This window comes from Chiloscyllium plagiosum, chromosome 25 (assembly GCF_004010195.1).
Source record: "Chiloscyllium plagiosum isolate BGI_BamShark_2017 chromosome 25, ASM401019v2, whole genome shotgun sequence".
Lineage (NCBI taxonomy): Eukaryota > Metazoa > Chordata > Chondrichthyes > Orectolobiformes > Hemiscylliidae > Chiloscyllium > Chiloscyllium plagiosum.
In genome coordinates this window covers 25,533,863-25,546,830 of record NC_057734.1, presented here as the reverse complement: position 1 = coordinate 25,546,830, position 12,968 = coordinate 25,533,863, and the positions used below count along the sequence as shown (strand labels likewise).

The following is a 12,968-nucleotide window of genomic DNA, read 5'->3' as shown; positions in this document are numbered from 1 at the left end:
GATAATATATTAACTACCACTGACTAACAATTCCAAGATAGTGACTTCCCATAGATGCACCCTTGGCAGAGGTAAATTCAGTAAAATAAATTGTCTCACATGCAACGTTTCTCCAGTCCAGGAGGAAAGAACATTAACAGAAAATTCTGAGACAGGGAAAACTCAAGGGTTTTACTGTAGCAGGGAGATAATGTATAGCAGTTTTCAGACTCCAACAGCTACTGAAAGTTAAACTAAAATCCTGCTTTTGTGGGAACCTGACCCTCACCCCTTCATGCTACTTCTATTGTTCCAACTGTAAAAGAAAAAGGCCCAGCCCTCACAAGCTGTTCACTTTATTGCATTGGATCAAACTGATTGGCACCTGGGTCTCAACCTCTCTCCGTATAAAAAAGAAACACTGACAAACTACACCTCTTAAAGTCACAGTATCGTCACAATAAATTGATGAAACAATTAAAGAAAAAATTTTTTTACTAGTTCCACCCATTTGCTTTTTTGAAGCGCGACTTTGATAGTTGCGCATGCAAGTTGTTCTGCATTATTCTATGGCAAAAAACACCAGTATGGGGTAGAGAATAAGAAAAAAGGGGAATGGCTTGCACATGCTGAGTTAGACAAGCAAGAAGAACACAGAAAACCAGGCAACGTCAGGAAGTGGAGAAGTCAACGTTTCAGGTGTAACCCTTCTTCCTAATTGAGCATTACAACTGTCCCATCTCCGGACCAGTAAGGAAACAAAAACTAAACGTGTCTTAAAAGGTTTTTATCACATTGCAAAAGTTTTTTTTGAAAAGCCGAACAGGTTTTTTTAAAAAAAGGAGTTGCGTTTTTGCTTTGGGAGTCCTACACATGGTCAGCTCTGTTGAAGATTATTTTCTTCAAGGAATTTATTGAAGAGGCGTCGTTTTTTATTCAGTTCAACAGCGAAGTGGTTGATTTTAACACACACATAGACATTATTTTCTGTTGGTAATGAAAGGTAATCTATTTTATATATCAGGTGTTATTGCAAATTGTTTTTAGGTGTAATGCTATTAAGGATATGTGGGAGATACACAGTGAGATGGCAAGTAGATTTAGAAAAGTTATTATACAGCAGGATCAGTCAGATCGATGGGTGACTGTCAGGAAAAGTAAGTTTAAAAACAATCACACATCACCAGGTTATAGTCCAACAGGTTTAATTGGAAGCACTAGCTTTCAGAGCGCCGCTCCTTCATCAGCTGGTTGTGGTCAGAGAGCGGATGCTTCCAACTAAACCTGTTGGACTATAACCTGGTGTTGTGTGATTTTTAACTTTGTTACACCCCAGTCCAACACTGGCATCTCCAAATCAGGAAAGGTAAGAAGATGGTTCAAAAGTCTCCTGGGGCTATTCCTCTATCAAATGGATATTTAATTTTTGAAACTGTTGAAGGGGATAGTCTCTGAGGAAAATGGAAGGGGCAGTCAGTTTTTGAATATTTGGAATGATTCTTATGTTAAGCAGCGTTTGACAAAACTTAATATAATTATAGTTATGGGGACTCTCCTGTCAGCAGGATAGATTCTGTGGCAGTGACCATAAGTTTAGGATTGTTTGTTGCCAAAACTTGTACATATTGGTAGGAATAACATTTTTGGAGAAAAAGTTAAAAGGAGCACAGAGTGAATTTAAGAGATTAGGTAGAAATTTAAAAAATAGAACCTTAAAAGTAGTAATCTCTGGTTTACTTCCAACGCCAACTCAAAATGAGAGAAGGAACAAACAGGATTAAACCCGATTATCTGAAGGACACGGGCAGGGAATATTGCATTTGGTTAATTAAATTCCAGATAATTGAATGCCAGATAACAGTTTAGCCAAGTATCAAGACCTTGCGATCTTGCTGTATTATCTGATGTTCGGATAATCGAGGGTCCTATGTATACCAATGGCTGAAGAGCTGGTGTATTACTCATGGATTCAGATTTTTGGACAATTGAAATATCTTTTGGGATGAAAAAAAACTTTTCAAAAAGGATGGGTCTAACCTGAACTGGAAAGGGACCAGTATCTTAGCAGGGAGATTTGCTCATTCCATTAAGGGAGACATTATACTGACAAAGATGGGGAGTGAAGGAATTCTAAGTAGCAGTGTAAATAGAAAAGTTGATGGGAAAGATTGATGAATAGAGCACATCAATTAGAAAAGACAGGCAAGAGAGTGTAGGGGTATGTAGTAACTTGGAAGAACTAAAATTGTATTTATTTCAATGTAAGGGGTCTTACAGATAAGACTAATGAACTCAGGTCATGCTATGGGCGGCACAGTGGTTAGCACTGCTGCCTCGCAGCGCCAGAGACCCGGGTTCAATTCCCGACTCAGCTAAAATTGTATTTATTTCAATGTAAGGGGTCTTACAGATAAGACTAATGAACTCAGGTCATGCTTAGGAACACAGGATTGGAATGTCTACAAAAACTTGGCTGACAGATGGCCAAGACTGGCAGCTCAGTGTTCTGGGTTTTAGATTCTATATGAAGGATAGGAAAGAAGATGGGGTGGGGCAGGGGTTTAGTTAAGGAATACATTATTGCAGTAATTAGAGAAGATATTTCTGAAAAATTATCCAGTGAAAACATAAGTGTATAAATTAGAAATAAGAAAGATCACCATGACGAGCTCATACGATAAGGTCCCCCAATAGTAAGAGCAAAATTGAGGAACAAATACGCAGGGAGATCTGAGATATATACAAGCATCGTAAGGTGGAAAAATAGAACATTTTACATTTTCTAAACATTGACTGAGGCTACCATAGTGTTAAAGGTTTGGATGGTGAAGAATTTGACAAATGTGTTCAAGAAAATTTTCTTTATCAATATATGAAGGCTCCTTCTCTAGTAGGAGCAAAACTATAAATTCTTTTGGACAAAAAGGCAGGGCAGGCAAATGAAATAACAGTGGAGAAACACTTTGGGTCTAGTGATCACAATCCTATTAACTTTAAAATGGCTATGGAAAAAGGATAAGCCTGCCATAAAAAGTTATAAGTTTTTATTAGAGTAAGGCAAATTTGGTACAAGTCAAGCACTTTCAAAAAGTTGATTGGAATAGACGGTTCATAGATAAGAAGGACATCTGACAAGTGAGGGCTTTCAAGAGTGTGATGACGACAGTTCAGAGGCATTATGTTCCTGCTAGAGAGTGAGGGTAAGCCTGGGAACATTAAGGAACAATGGATGAATAAAGATATTGAAGTTGTAGTCAAGAATAGAATCTTTTTTAAGATACAGACAACTTGGTTCAATTGAAACTCTTAAATCAATATAGAGTGTGTAGGGGCATTCTTAAGACAGAAATCAAGAAGGCAAAGAGGGGATATGAGATAGCATTGGCAGATAAATTTTAGGATAATCCAAAGAGATTCTACAAATACATTAAGAGAGAGAGTGAAAGAGAAGGACTTCTTAAAAGATGAAGGAGATTGTCTTTGTGTTGAACCCAAGAAGATGGGAGAGATACTAAATTAATATTTTGCATCAGTTTTTAATGTGGAGAAAGAAAGAAATTTGTCTAGAGAATGCAGAGAAATAAACTTTGATGTTTTAAAAATAGTTCACATTACAGAAGAGGAAGTTCAGGAAGTCTTAGAGAATATAAAAAGGTGGATAAATGGATGTAGGTTTGCTTGCTGAGCTGGAAGGTTCGGTTTCAGACGTTTTGTCAACATAACAGGTAACATCAGTGAGCCTCTAGATGAAGCACTGGTGGTATGGCCCACTTTTTATTTATGTGTTTAGGTTTCTTTAGGTTGGTGTCATCATTTCCTATGGTGATGTTGTTTCCTGTTCTTTTTCTCAGGTGTTGGTAAGTGGAATCCAAGTTAATGTGTTAAACAGAAAGTGGGTCAAAGCACCAGTGCTTCATCTTGAGGCTCACTGATGATATTACCTAATAAAGTGAAAATGAACTTTCCAGCTCAGCGAGCAAACCTACAATCAGAACCTCGACCTGAGCTACAAATCTTTTCAAAACTTGCTAAGGTGGATAAATCTCCAGGACTTGATTTAACGTATCCCCTGAATATTGTGGGAAGTAAAGGAGGATATTGTTGGAACCTTGCAGAAATATTTGGTGAGGTGCATAACGACTGGAGGATGGCTAACATTGTACTTTTGTTTAAGTCATGTTGTAAGGAGAAACTGGCAAACTATAGACATATGAGTCTGACTTCAGTTGTGGGTAACTTGTTGGAGGCGATTACAAAATATCAGATTTATGGACATTTAGAGAAGCAAAGATTTACTGGGGATAGTCAGCATGATTTTGAGTGAGGAAAATCATGTCTCACAAACTTGATTGAGTTTTTTGAGGAAATTACCGAAAAGATTGACAAGGGCAGAACAGTAGACCTTGTTTACTTGGAATTTAGCAAAGCGTTCAACAAGGTTCTGCATGGTAGGCTAATTAGTAAAATTAGGTCACATGGGGTTCAGTGTGAGCTCGCCAATTGGAGACAAAAAAGTGACTTAACAGCAGGAGACAGAGAGTAATGGTGAAGAGTTGCTTTTCAGATGGAGGCCTGTCACCAGTGCTGTTCCACAGGGATCAGTTCTGGGTCCTGTTTTGTTTGTCATTTATATTAATGATTTAGATGAGAATATAGCAGTATGTTAGTAAGTTTGTGGATGACACCAAAATTGGTGGCATAGTGGATAGTGAAGAAGGTTTTCTAAATTTACAAGGGGATCTTGATCAAATGGGTCAATGGGCTGAAATATGGCAGATGGAGTTCAATCTGAATAAATGTGAGGTATTGCATTTTGGTACAACAAACAAGGGGTAAGACTTATACAATTAATGGTAGGGTCTTGGGCAATGTAGAACAGAGACACCTGGGGTGCAGGTACATAATCCTTTGAAGCTTGCATCACACAGCGACAGGGTGGATAAAAAGGCATTTGGCACACTTGCCTTCTTTGCTCAGTTCTTTTGAGTATAGGAGTTGGGAAGTCATGCTGAGCATGCACAGAACATTGTGAGACCTCTTCTGGAATACTGTGTCCAGTTCTGGTTGCCTAGTTATTAGGAAGGATATTATCAAGCTGGAGAGGGTTCAGAAGAGATTTACCAGGATGTTGCCAGTTATGGAAGTTTGAGTTACAAAGAAAGGCTGAGACATTTTTCACTGGAGCATAGGAAGTTGAGAGGTGACCTAATATAAGTTTATTAAATAATGAGAGGTATAGATAGTTAGTGGTAGTTGTCTTTTTTGAAAAATGGGGAATTTTAAGACAAGGGGGCACATTTTTAAATGAGCTTTTAGAAGACGAGAGGCAATTCATTTTTTAAAAACACAGAGGGTGGTTAGAGTGTGGAATGAACTTCCTGAGGAAGTAGTGGATGTGGGTACAATCACAACTTTTAAAAGGCGTTTTGATAGGTACATGAATAGGACAGGCTTGGGAGGATATGGGGCAAGAGTAGGCAGGTGGGACAAGTTTAGTTTGCGATTATGGTCGGCATGAACTAGTTGGACTGAAGGGTGTGTTCCCATGCCGTATGACTATCTGCAACAACTATTTAGTGATTGTAGTGGAAATGAGTGTGGCTATGTGCATACATGAATATTGGTTTGTAACAGAAAAGGACTCAGTCCTAGTTTTCTCTACAGGCATGTCCATACCACTGAAACAATATCTAGAGTAGTTGTCTTCGATCAGTGTGTTGAGAGAAGGTGAGCCATTTGCCACAAAACTTTTTTTGGGAAGCAGCACTGGTCTACTTGAGAATTGAGACTGGGTCTGTGCTTTCTCATCTTCCCTAGACTTTCAGTGTCTATCATTGAAGGCAGTATCTAGTGATACCAGGCATCTCTATCATGGAGTGGGATGAATAGCTCAAAGTGTCTGGTGAACAGAGCCATCAATCAGTGCACTGGACGGTGAGTCTATCACATTTGGGCATTGCTGGGCTGAGCTAGTTAGATTGTGCACCATTGATACTGCAGGTTGTCAGGGCCGTGTCTGAACAGAGCTTGAAAACACTGTGCGGGAGCTGCAGTTTGCAGAGTTGGCCCTTTGTTGGAGCAGAGTTCGGGGCGAGGGTTTCAGTTCTCTGCCTCACCGAGCACTGCATGGTGTGGTATAGCTGCTACCACTGAAGACCGGGCTTAGTCTATGGGACTGGGAAACATAGCAACTGCTGCTAGGTGGACACGTAGTGATGAGGCTACATGGGGGCATCACTAACCACATCCAGTGCCTCCATTCCCACTATGGCAGAGTAAATGCCACGTTTATGAGTAATCAATTCAGCTGAAAAGTTGGATGTGCTGTGAAATTGTCTCTCATATCAAAGTGTACCTAGATACTGAAAACAATTAGGAACCACTAACCTAGACAGTGTTCCTGTGCCAGAATTTAAATATTTGACAAATTGCCTCCCATTACCCTCCATTCCTTTCCATTCAATCCTCTTTGTTCCCCATGCTAGATAATAAAGGAAAGTAAAGAATTACGTTCCCATTTTTTGTTATCCTTTTATAATTCGGTCCCCTCAAAAGAAACTAATCCAAAGCCTCTCCAATTATCACCCTGTTTTCTATCCTCATTTCCATATTATAAAAAGAAAACAAAAATTTGCATTTATATCAAGCCTTTCATACTCTCCGGACATCCCATAGTGTTTTATGAACCATATGTGTTTTATAATATTGAAGGTAAATGCAATAACCAACACCAAGACACACAACATTAAGATTAATGACCAAATAATCTACTTTAATGTAATTGGTTGAAAGTTAAAATTTTAGCCAGGCTATTTCTTGAATTACCGGTACATGGTTCTTCTCAGTTGTCATGGGATTTTCTACGTTCATTCAAGGGCAATCGGAACATGGGTTTAAAGTCTCATCACAGTCCATCTATACTACATTTATATCAGTCTAAATTCTTCAGAATGGCGCTGGAGCCCAAGGCATCCTGATGGGAGTATTACCACTCGAATCAAGGTCCTTCAAGGTGCCTCTCAACTCTGTGTCCATATCTTCAACAATATCCTACTCTAAACCTCTCCAGTACAGCATCCATCCTTCTTAAATTAGGCTGAAATGGCTCAAGCCAAAGTCATGAATTATATTTGCCGCAACTGTGAACTTCAGACATTCTTTTTGATGGGTTAGTCATGCTGATTTCCGCCAAAGCATCTGCCATTGTTTACTGGCAACTGTGGCCGGTCACGTTTCCAGTTTTTTTTAAATTACTGTTATTCATTCACAGGATCTGGGGATTGCTGGTCAGCAGTTACAGATAGCATTTGTTATCTATGAAGGCAGTTAAGAATTAACTGCATTGCTGAGAGTCTGAAGTGACATGTCAGCTAGATTTTCGGTAAGTAAGAATGGCAGATTTTCTTCTCTTAATGACATTTAAAAACCTATCTGGTTCAATAATGACAAAAAAGTTAGTTAAACCAACTCTTAATTCCACATTTTATCTACCATATATACTTGAGTAATAGTTGAATTTTTGACTACTTTTTAAAAAGGTTAAATTTATGGGATCGACTATTACATGGATACTAATAGTGAGTGGCCTAAACCTCATGCCGGTCAAAACTCATACCATCATTAGCAGAAGCCTAACTGATCTGTAAACAAATAAAGAAAAACAAACAATGAATTATGGCAATTCTAAAAACCCAGAGCAAAGCGCACCAGCTGATGGACCGGAAGACCCAGTACAGAGCAGGAGGACCGGCAGATTGGAAACCTGGACCGGAGTGTAATGACCGGCTCACTGACGCATAAAATGCTGTTGATTTGTTAACAGAACTAGGGTCAACTTTTACACAAGATATAGAAAATTCCAATTTTTGGCAAAAAATAGTAGGCTGACTTTTACACAAGATGGACTATTACTCGAGTATATACAGTAATTCATATTTCGCCATCTGCCAAAGTGCAATTTAAAACCATTTCCCAAGAACATGAGGATGGGGTTTTGGATTGTTAGTCCAGTCACATTACTACACCCCACCAACTTCCTCAATGCTATATTTTTCTTGTACATAAATGCCACAATGTGAAGGTGCCAGTGTTGGACTGGGTGGACAAAGTTTAAAAAAAAAAATCACAACACCAGGTTCCAAATAAACCTGTTGGACTGTAACCTGGTGTTGTGTGATTTTTTTTAAACTACAATTGCAGCAGTGCATCTCCAATCAACAGATTCTCTTCCCTTCTTTGTACTACAACCCCTTGTTCCTATTCTCTTTCTTAACTGCATCAACTTCCACATACATACAAACATAAATAAAACCTCTACTCCCCTCCAAGTAATTATTTCAACATAAATCAGGCAATTCAGTACTTCAGCACTGGCTAAATGCTAATGATCAAAAACAGCAATTTGTGTTTGGTATTCACAAAAAGTAGTATTCAAATTTCTCATTGCCCAACATATTTTACCATGTGCAACATGTTCAGCATTAAAGCTCATATTAGCTTTCATTCTCCATAATGTCTATGAATGCATTGGTCACCTTAGGGCTCTTATGTGTCCCTGCCTCTGGGCCAGAAGGGCTGGATTCAAGTCCCAACTGCAAGTGAGATGTGTCACAACATGTCTGCGCAAGTTGATTAAAAATATTTGTTGCCCTGTCCCACCCTATTTCTATACTCACCTCCAACCCAACTGCTCCTTCCTCTGTTTCTCTGATACTGCCCTTTTCTGCACTGACATTTCCAGAAATGATAGACCCAGCAGCTCTCCAGGTGTACAATGTAGAATATGTCCTTAAATACCCCTACACCTCTCTAACTTCAAGAAGTCTAACTCACACGTCCACTGACCTCAGTCTAAATCCTGGGGCTCCTACTAACAGGGTGAACGGCGAACTCTTAAGCAAATTGCCCTCATTCTGCCACATTATCCTCCATGCTTGTACCGTATTTATGATAATCGTACTTTCACAATGCTCAACTACCGACCTCATCTTATCCATGAGCAGTAAGTTTATGAGTGAACATTTCACCTGCGAGGTCTCCACATCAAGCCATAATCGACTTAAGAGTCATTTTGCATCCATTCGCCTACATATGACAACAGGGTGCCTATTTGATATCTCCTCAAATCTGAGAAGTCCACACCCCCCATATTTTGCGGAAGTTTAATTAAACGGTGCCTATGGCACTAAGTAAATGATCCAAGCCATCTCGCAAACCGCCGCAGCACCTGTTGGGTAATAACAGCAGGAACATCCGTATAGGATTATAACCGAGGAAGAACATTCATTTTAATCAAGGCTATGCGGCCTAGCCACAATGTGGGTAGTCCCTCCCATTGCTGCAAGTCCTGCTTTATCCTCTCTAACAGGTGCACAAAGTTCGCTCCGTACAGCTGCCAGAAGCGAGGGGTAATAAAAATTCCTCAGATAGAGAAAACCTGTGACCATTTAAAAAGGAAACTCCATTCCATCCTCCAGTTTCAGTACCTCTGATGCCACCCCACGGACATAACTTCCGATTTTGTCAAATTTCTCTTGTAGCCTGAAAAGCTACCGAATAATTTAATCTTTTGTATTAACTAGGGTATGGATTTTTCGGGATTAGCCAAAACCAAAGGACATCGTCTGCATAGAGTGATTTTGTGTTGGTGCTGTTATTTCAGGGTCTTTTCGGATAGCCAGTGGTTCAAGTACCAAGGTAAACAGTAGCGGTGACAGAGTACAACTGCTGCCTTGGGATTTTTATATAACACCGCCACCCATCTGGCGAAAGCCCCTCCCTGGACCAAAATGATCTAGAACAGCAAAGAGATACGACCATTCCATCCGGTCAAAGGCCTTTTCTGCATCCAGGGAGACCACCAAACCTGGAATCATTCTCTGCTAACATATTTGCACTGTATTCAACACCTGCCTGATATTATTGGAGGAACTGCAGCCCTTGACAAAATTCATCTGGTCCTTTTTTTATAATAACGGAGAACACATTCTCCAGTCTCAGAACAGCTTTGATAGAGTTTTAAAATCCACATTAAACTACGAGATGGGTCTATATGATGCACAATCCTTAGGGTCTTTCCCTTTCTTTAAGGTGAGGGAGATATTAGCCTCCCTAAGGAAGGGTGGAGGACAGTGCTGCCTATAATGAATGAGTATACATCCCCAGCAGTGGTTCAGTTAACACATGCACAAACTCCTTTTAAAATTCAGTTGGGAATCAGGCTGGGCCAGGTGCATTACCACCTTGGAGCTGCCTTAATCGCCTCCTGCACTATCAGAGGTGAATTTAACAGGGAGGCCTGATCTGCGCTTATACTCAGGAGGTCCAAGTTTTCAAAGAAGGATTCCATTCTCACATCTCCATCCCCACAGACCGCCAATTGGTATAACTCTGCATAGAACTCTGAATCCTGCATTGATCTTCCTCAATTCACAAGGAACCTTACCAGTACTCTCTCTGATAGACACAATGGACTGTGGAGGACTTTTCTTCCTAGCCAGGTATCTATCTGGCCTCTCCCGATACTTAAACAGCCTTTGCTTTGCAAAAGAAGACCCCTGTCTTCACCTTGTGAGAGCATTGAGTCCAGAGAGCAGTGACCCGTTGCAATTTGACTGCGGAAGATCTGGTAAAACATGCTGCTTCAGCTACTTTCAGCCAGGCCTGGAGCATCTGCCGTTGCTTTCCCGTCTCCTTTTTTTGTTGTTGTGTATGAAATAATCATATCCCTTAAGAATGCTTTGGTGGTCTCCCAAACCACCGGTGGCTTGCTGGCTGTACCCTGATTGATGTCCAAAAGAGCCCTGAATGCCCTTGCAATATACTGTGCAAAGTTGTCATCTTTTAAGAGAAACAGATCCATGAGCCATTGCTGCACGCCTATTCCACTACCTTTGGTCTTAACATCTAAATATGCTGCTGCATGGTCTGAAATAGTTATGCTCCCAATTCTGCAGGCTGACACCAAGTCCATACAAACTGACATAACAAAGAACATATCAATTCTTGTGCAGCAGTTGTGCGGGCTGGAGTAAAAGATAAAGTCCCTTCCATTTGGGTTGAGGCACTTCCACACATCCACTAGCTCCAACTCCTCACACAAGTCTGTTAACTATGTAGACTGCAGAGGTGTACCCAACAGTCCTCTTGGCATCCTGTCTACTCCAGAGGTTCATCAGACAATTAAAGTCCCCTCCTATAAATCGTAGAGCGCACCCCAAGAGCCATTAAATTTAAGAAACTGCATCAACTAAAAATTTGAGAGGGTGCGCTGGGGTACAGTAATGCGCCGGGGTTCAGGATGCCATACATTTGTGTCAGCGTGTTGAGAATGACGAACTGTCCATACTCATCCTTAATTTGATCTGTCACTTGAAATGGGAGGTTCTTTCGTACCAGTATGGCTACTCCTCTGCTTTTGGAGTTAAAAGGAAAGAAAGAATACCCTATCATATCCCCCTGCTGTAACTTCAGATGTTGCCTATCAGTCAAATGTGTTTCTTGCAACAGTGCGACAGACAACCCTAAGATTTGGGAGCACGGCTCCCCTTTATATTTCAAGTGCACCACCCAAATAGATCGCTAGCCATGACCACCCACTATAGTCTGTGGTTCCCCCAAGAGGAAGAAGCCCATTCGGTGTGTGACAAGTGGAGAGAAAAAAAAACAGATTTTAATCAAATCTAAAGACTATTCCTGCCAACACTACCAAAATTACTAAAACTAAAAAAAACTAACATCTACTCCTAACTTAAACAAATAAACACAAAAAGCATAATTCCCAGAGATTCCCCCCATCTGGCCCATAGGGGGCATTCACTCCCAAACATCGTAATACCCTCCAGTTAAGGCCACACTCGAAAACCAAGCAAGGAAAAGAAACCATTTACACTCCTACAAGTTAACAATAGACGCCCATTCCTCCCCCTCCTCATTACGTAAAAACAAGGACTGCAGATGCTGGAAACCAGATTCTAGATTAGAGTGGTGCTGGAAAAGCACAGCAGTTCAGGCAGCATCCGAGGAGCAGAAAAATCAACGTTTTGGGCAAAAGCCCTTCATCAGGAATAGAGCTCATCTCAACCCCATCTCATCTCAACCCCACACATCTTTACATCAAAAAGGAGTAACCATCCCTCACCCAACAAAACAGAGCAATAAAATAACCTCCAAACACCAGATATAATATAAATCATACAGGATTTTACCCTAAAGCAATGCCAAACCTGTAAAGCCAGAGACCCCAAAAGGGAGAAGAACAAAGAGACAGAAGATACAAAAAGTTATTATGTCATTGTCCATATGCCTCTTTTCCTCCTCGACCAAAGTCTATCATTTTATAGAGTTCAAAAATTCTTTTACTTTTCCCCATCAAAATTGTAGACAGTTCCCTCATAATTGAAACATAGCACTGCTGGGTACCTCAAAATGTTTAAAAATCTCTTAACCTTTTCTTTACAAAAAGTCTTCCTTTTCTTAACGATGGCCCAAAGCCATAGCCTGTGGATCTCTTCCCAGTCTGTTTCTATTATTTAATGCTGGAGTCGCACTGGGATCAGGTTGGGGTGCTGGGCTGGCCAGGATCTGCACATTGTGGTCTGGTAGGCTTGCACCCCACTCACCTGTCCTGACACGATCTTCTGGCCCAGCAATTCCAGAAGCCACCCCTCGAGGAAATCAGCGACGTTTTCACCTTCACGCTCAGGTGAACCCAGATTCTGCAGATTTTTTTGCCAACCTGGATTTGAGGTCGTTTACTTGTTCCTGCAGGGCCTGAACTGGCCTTCCAAGGTTTGGACGTGTCCCTCGGGGTTCTCCGTCGTGGTCTCAGAGGCCGTGGTCCTCTGCGCCACTGCCTCCGTCTGCTGATCCAAGGCCTGGATCTCCGGCTCATGCTTTGTCAGCATGGCAGTAAATTGGTTCCTGTGCTCCCTCAACTTTTTCCACAGAGTTTTGCAAACTCAGTTATTAAATTCTGCTGCTCCACTGAA

At 40.8% G+C, this 12,968-nt stretch overlaps 1 protein-coding gene across 6 annotated transcripts in view; it reads right to left on the bottom strand.

The window, feature by feature from the left end:
* The window catches only part of tmem120b (transmembrane protein 120B), a 69,906-nt gene that overhangs the window by 40,268 nt on the left and 16,670 nt on the right, over positions 1-12,968 (bottom strand). The window lies entirely within an intron of this gene.